The 7845-nt window shown below is 40.2% G+C and overlaps 1 pseudogene; it reads left to right on the forward strand.

The window, feature by feature from the left end:
• The first annotated feature begins 6047 nt into the window (after window positions 1-6047).
• On the forward strand, window positions 6048-7389 carry LOC125097377 (E3 ubiquitin-protein ligase RNFT1-like; annotated as a pseudogene).
• Window positions 7390-7845: the final 456 nt, after the last annotated feature.

A 7845-nucleotide genomic window follows, 5' to 3' on the forward strand; every position in this document is an offset into this window, starting at 1 on the left:
CTTGTCGTGTTCCTGATCTCAATGGGAAGGCTGCAAGCTTTTTCCCATTGAGGATGATATTTGCTGTGGGTCTTTCATAGATAGATTTTATGAAGTTCAGGAATGTTCCCTCTATCCCTATACTTTGAAGTGTTTTAATCAGGAACGGATGCTGGATTTTGTCAAATGCTTTTTCTGCATTAATTGAGAGGACCATGTGATTCTTTTCTCTTATTGTTTTGTTCTATCACATTGATTGGTGAATGTTGAACCATCCTTGTAACCCAGGGATGAATCCCACCTGGTCATGGTGGATAATATTTTTAATGTGCTGTTGGATCCTGTCTGCTAGGATCTTGTTGAGAATCTTAGCATCCATATTCATCAGTGATATTGGTCTGAAATTCTCCTTTTTGGTAGGGTCTTTGCCTGGTTTGGGGATCAGGGTAATGCTGGCTTCATAAAAAGAGTCTGGAAGTTTTCCTTCTGCTTCAATTTTTTGAAACAGCTTCAGGAGAATAGGTGTTATTTCTTCTTTGAAAGTTTGGTAGAATTCCCCAGGGAATCCGTCAGGTCCTGGGCCCTTTTTTTTTGGGAGGTTTTTGATCACTGCGTCAATCTCATTACTAGATATCGGTCTATTCAGGTTGTCAATTTACTATAGGACCAAGAATCATAAGATATCTTGGAATAAACCTAACCAAAGAGGTAAAGGATCTGTACTTGAGAAACTAGAGAACACTCATGAAAGAAATTGAAGAAGACACAAAAAGATGGAAGACCATTCCATGCTCTTGGATTGGAAAAATAAACATTGTTAAAATGTCTATACTGCCTAGAGCAATCTATACTTTTAATGCCATTCCGATCAAAATTCCACCGGTATTTTTCAAAAAGCTGGAGCAAATAATCCTAAAATTGTATGGAATCAGAAGAGACCCCAAATTGCTAAGGAAATGCTGAAAAACAAAAATAAAACTGGCAGCAACACGTTACCTGATTTCAAGCTTTACCACAAAGCTGTGATCACCAAGACAGCATGGTACTGGCATAAAAACAGACACATAGACCAGTGGAACAGAGTAGAGAGCCCAGATATGGACCCTCAACTCAATGGTCAAATAATCTTCAACAAAACAGGGAAAAAATATACAGTGGAAAAAATACAGTCTCTTCAATAAATGGTGCTGGGAAAACTGGACAGCTATATGTAGAAGAATGAAACTCGACCATTCTCTCACACTGTACACAAAGATAAACTTGAAATGGATAAAAGACCTCAACATGAGACAGGAATCCATCAGAATCCTAGAGGAGAACGTAGGCAGTAACCTCTTTGATATCAGCCACAGCAACTTCTTTCAAGATATGTCTCCAAAGGCAAAGGAAACAAAAGCGAAAATGAACTTTTGGGACTTCATCAAGATCAAAAGCTTCTGCAAAGCAAAGGAAACAGTCAACAAAACAAAAAGGCAACCCACGGAATGGGAGAAGATATTTGCAAATGACAGTACAGACAAAAGGTTGATATCCAGGATCTATAAAGAACTCCTCAAACTCAACACACACAAAACAGATAATCATATAAAAAAAAAATGGGCAGAAGATATGAACAGACTCTTCTCCAATAAAGACATACAAATGGCTATCAGACACATTAAAAAATGTTCATCATCACTAGCCATCAGGGAGATTCAAATTAAATCCACATTGAGATACCACCTTACACCAGTAGAATGGCCAAAATTAGCAAGACAGGAAACAACATGTGTTGGAGAGGATGTGGAGAAAGGAGAACCCTCTTCACTGTTGGTGGGAATGCAAGTTGGTGCAGCCACTTTGGAGAATAGTGTGGAGATACCTCAAGAAATTAAAAATAGAGCTTCCCTATGACTCTGCAATTGCACTACTGGGTATTTACCCCAAAGATACAGATGTAGTGAAAAGAAGGGCCATCTGTACCCCAATGTCTATAGCAATGGCCATGGTCGCCAAACTGTGGAAAGAACCAAGATGCCCTTCAACGGACGAATGGATAAGGAAGATGTGGTCCATATACACTATGGAGTATTATGCCTCCATCAGAAAGGATGAATACCCAAGTTTTGTAGCAACATGGACGGGACTGGAAGAGATTATGCTGAGTGAAATAAGTCGAGCAGAGAGAGTCAATTATCATATGGTTTCACTTATTTGTGGAGCATAAGAAATAACACGTAGGACATGGGAAGATGGAGAGGAGAAGGGAGTTGAGGGAAATTGGAGGAGGAGATGAACCATGAGAGACTATAGACTCTGAAAAACAACCTGAGGGTTTTGAAGGGGCAGGGGGTGGGAGGTTGGGGAAACCAGGTGGTGGGTATTAGGGAGGGCACGTATTGCATGGAGCACTGGGTATAGTGCAAAAACAATGAATACTGTTACGCTGAAAAGAAATTTTAAAAAATTTCCATTCTTAAAAATGAAACAAGATGAAAACAGAGAGGGCAACAAACCATAAGAGACTCTTAATCATAGGAAACAAATTGAGAGAGTTGCTGGAGGGGAGGGAGGGTGGGGAATGGAGTAACTGGGTGATGGACATTGGGGACTGTATGTGCTGTAATGACCACTGAGTATATAAGACTGACAAATCGCAGACCTGTACCCCTAAAATAAATAATACATTGTATGTTCATTGAATTTAAGTTAAAAAAAAGAAATTTTTCATTTTTTTAAATTTCCATTCTTAACAGCGACATACATACTTTGAAATCTACCAAATCACTAAACTTCAGAATTCTAAAATTCTTGCTATTATGCATTGTCCCAAAATATTCCATCATTTTTATATTTTCCCATAAAGCATAACAATACCTCTTAGAGCCCTCATCATTCAACATTAATTCAATGAACATTTTTGAGAACCTGCTAACAAACATTCTTAAAAACTAGTTAGTGCTCATTAGGAACTAAGGCTAAAAAGACAGGTAAAACACGGTCAAGCAAAACGTGGTCTAGAGTTTAGACCAGAGTTTAGATAGTCTAGCAGGAACAAGAGTCTATAGTTTACAGTGGGGAAGACAGAAAAAGAGAATTCACTGTGGTATAATCAAGCACTGACACTGAGACAGCCCAAGGGAACCATCACTAACCGTCACTAACTGAGGCTGAAGGAATTAGAGGAGGCTGCCAGAAGGAAAGTGATGAGTCACTGAGTCCTGGAGAACGAGCAGAATCTAGCCAGGAAAAGAGAAAAAGAGTGATTCAGGTATGTGTAAAGGTACAGAGGCAGGATGGGGTGTAACAAGGAGAACTAGTAGTAGAGGAGTTCAGTTCAGATGAAGCATAGAGTTGAGGTGGGCACTAAGGAAGGAATATTATATTTTTACATCTCAATGAATGCTGACAAAAGTTAATGAGGAAAGTACTATTCTCAGCCTCCTCCCCCATTTCATAGTTAAAGAAACAGAAACCCAGTAAGAGTCAGTGACTTGCCCGAGGTCATACATTGTAGAAGTGGATAAGATAAAATTCTAACTTAGAAATTCTGATTCCTGGGGACCCTGGGTGGCTCAGTGGGTTAAAGCCTCTGCCTTCGGCTCAGGTCATGATCCCAGGGTTCTGGGATCGAGCCCCGCATCGGGCTCTCCGCTCAGCAGGGAGCCTGCTTCCTCCTCTCTCTCTGCCTGCCTCTCTACTTGTGACCTCTCTCTCTGTTAAATAAATAAAAATATCTTTAAAAAAAAAAGAAAAGAAATTCTGATTCCAGGGGCACCTGGGTAGCTGAGTCATTAAGCATCTGCCTTCAGCTCAGGTCATGATCCCAGGGTTCTGGAATGGAGCCCCATGTTGGGCTCCCTGCTCAGTGGAAAACCTGCTTCACCCTCTCCCACACCCCTGCTTGTGTTCCCTCTCTCACTGTCTCTTTCTTTCTGTCAAATAAATACATAAAATCTTAAAAAAAAAAAAAAAAGAAGAAGAAGAAGAAGAAGAAGAAGAAGAAGAAGAAGAAGAAGAAGAAGAAGAAGGAGAAGAAAAGAAAAAGAAAAAGAAAGAGAAATTCTGATTTCAGAGCTCAGGCTCATCTGCTAATCATTAATGGATTGTATGCTATGCTAAGGAATTTTAATTTTATCCTGAAGGGCATGAGAGGCCAACAATTTTTGGCAGGAAAATGACAGGGTCCATTTTGCCTTTTAAAAGGATGACCCAAGTTACTGAAGGAAGCAGAGCTAGACTGGAGATGGAACTTTGTACAGCTCTGCATGTTGTACCTCAAACTCTAGGGAGAGCCATTAAACATATGGTCCCTACAGTGCACAACCTACATGACCATTTTGATGTAATCACAAGTTAAGGGCTACTACAGTATTCCAGTCATAAAATGTATGAGCAATTAAACTAAGAAAGAACAATGGCAGAGAAAGGAATGGTTTATAATGCAGAAATAATGATGTAGGGCGCCTGGGTGGCTCAGTGGGTTAAGCCGCTGCCTTCGGCTCAGGTCATGATCCCAGGTCCTGGGTTCGAGCCCCACATCGGGCTTTCTGCTCAGCAGGGAGCCTGCTTCCTCCTCTCTCTCTGCCTGCCTCTCTGTCTACTTGTGATTTCTCTCTGTCAAATAAATAAATAAAATCTTTAAAAAAAAAAAAAAGAAAAAAGAAATAATGATGTAGAATCACCAGGAGTTGGTGGCTGGTTGGATGAAGGTGGTGACACAGAGAAAAAGAAAATGGTTTTATTTTGTCTCAGTCTAAGTTGGGACTATATTTTTTCATCTTCTTCCCTATTTGGTTCTGGGTTACAAACTTGCACATGATTTGGAAAGTGAAATGAAGCAACAGCCTTTATGCTCTGAGGGTCATCATGGTTAGAGGTGAGAAGAAGGAGATGCAGAGAAGCAAGCAGGTCCCAGTTTGTACTTGCTGTTCCCCACTCTGCACTCTCCTCTGCTTCCAGGTCCAGCTGTTCAGGTCAGATGTCCATGTCCATCTGCCTGCCTTGCTGACCAGCAGCAACCCACCACGATACCCAATGGAAAACTCAGAAAGGCAACTATAAGAACCAGATCACAGCCCAGCACAGACCTCCAAAGTCCTCTTTGTGGACCATTTCAGCACATACCCCTTAAGCTCTGATTTGTCCACCCTGCCAGTGCTTTGGGAGGACTTCTTGGTGACTTCCTGCTCCACCTACTCTCCTCTCCTCCCTCTTCACCTACTTCTCCAGCTTCAGTTCCTGATCTCAGCAAAGTTGTTTTTTTTTTTTTTTTGTAGCAGTTGAGAAGATTAGTCTGAAATTTATATGGAGCTGCAGAGAACATATAATAGTCAAAAAAGCTTTGGAAATTTAAAAAAAAAATGGAAGATGTCAGGACTATTATAAAGGACTCTATCACAGAGTTGTAAAAATGGACACCCAAATTACACAGGGACAAAACCTGTGTTAAACTTGCCTAGGATAACTTGGAAAGTAGACCACATGCCCACTGAGACTGTAACTCTGGGGGAAGCAGTTGGCAAGAGAATAACTCTGGGCATACGTTTATTTTGTATGTCAAGCAAAGTATTGTAAGAAAGGAGCTCAGGAAATAATTGGCCAGTTTGTAAGAAGCAATTGAGGGTCCAGAAATTGGGGGGTCTGACTAGGAAGGCTGTATGAAAACTATTAGAACCCAAATTTTAAGACAATTTTTGAAAAAAATATTTGAACACAAAATCCCATTTGCTGCTGCTATTGAGGCTAACAAAGTTAGTTGTAGTGGGGTTTGGATTGGAGGTAAGGACCCTGACTGAAGATGTAGGACTATCTCCCACTGTCCCTGACACCACAGCGAGACTTCCATCCTCTCATCATTAGAGAAACACAGTCCTGATGCAAAGGAATGTGGATCAGAAAAAACGTATTCAAGGGTCATGCCACCCTCTAGGAACTGTGGACAATGCAGCAGCATCAACCTCCCAAAGTGCTCATGCAACAAGATAGACAGGAGAAGGGCCTTGCCTTCATTTCTGAGATGTTCTTATTTAGATGATCCCCATGCCTAAAGGATGTGTGGAAAATCCAAGCTTCAGAAACATGGGCTTCTAACAACTTCAATGTATGCCAACAAAAGCACTGTAATTTGGGTTTTTTCTAAGAAAAAGTGCCCAAAGATTCAGTACACTTGGTTACTTGTATTCTTGGCAGGATCTTATTTTTTTCAGTGTTCGAAGATTCATTGTTTATGCACCACACGCAGCATCCTCCTTAATACCCACTACCAGGCCTCGCCCTTCCAAAACCCTCAGTTTGTTTCTCAGAGTCCACAGTCTCTCAAGGTTTGTCTCCCCCTCCGATTTCCCCCAATTCGCTTTTCCTTTCCTTCTCCTAATGTCCTCTATGCTATTCCTTATGCTCCACAAGTGAAACTGTATGATAATTGACTCTCTCTGCTTGACTTATTTCACTCAGCATAATCTCCTCCAGTCCCATCCATGTTGATACAAAAGCTGGGTATTCATCCTTACTGATGGAGGCATAATACTCCATTGTATATATAGACCATATCTTCTTTATCCATTCGTCTGTTGAAGGGCATCCTGGCTCTTTCCACAGTTTGGCAATTGTGGCCATTGCTGCTATGAACATTGGGGTACAGATGGCCCTTCTTTTCACCACATCTGTATCTTTGGGGTAAATACCCAGTAGTGCAATTGCAGGGTCATAGGGAAGCTCTATTTTTAATATCTTAAGGAATCTCCACGCTGTTTTCCAAAGTGGCTGCACCAACTTGCATTCCCACCAACAGTGTAAGAGGGCTCCCCTTTTTCCTCTTCTCTTTCATTTTCAGTCACTTTATTACAACTTAATCTTTATAAATCCTACTTTGGGTCATTCATGCTTCTGGAAAGTACTTTGGATTACCGGAACTACAGTCTTCATTCTGAAAGTCTTTTTCATAGGCTTGAAATGCCTTATTTTATTGGTACCTTCTTTCATGATGCCTTTTAAATCCAAGAATTACTGGTATGCGTTCTTAGAAGAATTGTATCAGTATAAATGAATTTTGTTCCCATATCTGTTTTGTTCCATTACCTTATTAACCACAGGGAGTTTGGTAATATAAGTAGAATCTTCAGATGTTACTAGCTTTATTCTACTTCATTTTAATGTTTTTGGATTTTTTTTTAAGAGAAGGATTTTCAGACAGGTTTTGTGAATATTCTTTACATGACCAAGCTACAAAGTGACTTGTTCAGATGATATCTGACCAATATGTCAAGCAGAATTTCATAAGATTATTTTTCCCATCTGTCAGTATATATTTCCCAAAGAATGCATTACCTCATGGTTTCATCAAGAGAATGTCCACTAGTCAGAACTATGATTTCAAACCACATAACCAAAAGGAAAGATGGAGCTACTTCATCACACCTTCAAACATAATTAAGTCCTATAATCTATTAAGACCACAAAATAGTAATTGTATTTGGTTATAATGACTATTACTAAAGTCACTGGGATAGATTTCTTTGTTAAAAATTAAGAAAAATGTTTCCAGTGGTGCCTGGGTGGCTCAGTCAGGTAAGCATCTGATTCTTGATTTTGGCTCAGGTCATGATCTCAGGGTCATGAGATGGAGCCCTAAATCAAGTTCCACATTCAGTGGGGAATCTGCTTGAGATTCTCTCTTCCTCTCCCTCTGCCCCTCCCCACCACACTCTCTAAGATAAATAAATCTTTAAAAAAAAAGTTTGCAAACATTTTTGGAGCATTAGAATAAGATTTTAGTATCTCATTTAAAAAAAAAGATTTTATTTGTCAGAAAGAGGGCACAAGCAGGGGGAGTAGCAGGCAGAGGGAGAAGCAGCCTCCCTGCTGAGTGGATGCAGACACCTAACT

Source organism: Lutra lutra, chromosome 4 (genome assembly GCF_902655055.1).
Source record: "Lutra lutra chromosome 4, mLutLut1.2, whole genome shotgun sequence".
Classification (NCBI taxonomy): Eukaryota; Metazoa; Chordata; class Mammalia; order Carnivora; family Mustelidae; genus Lutra; species Lutra lutra.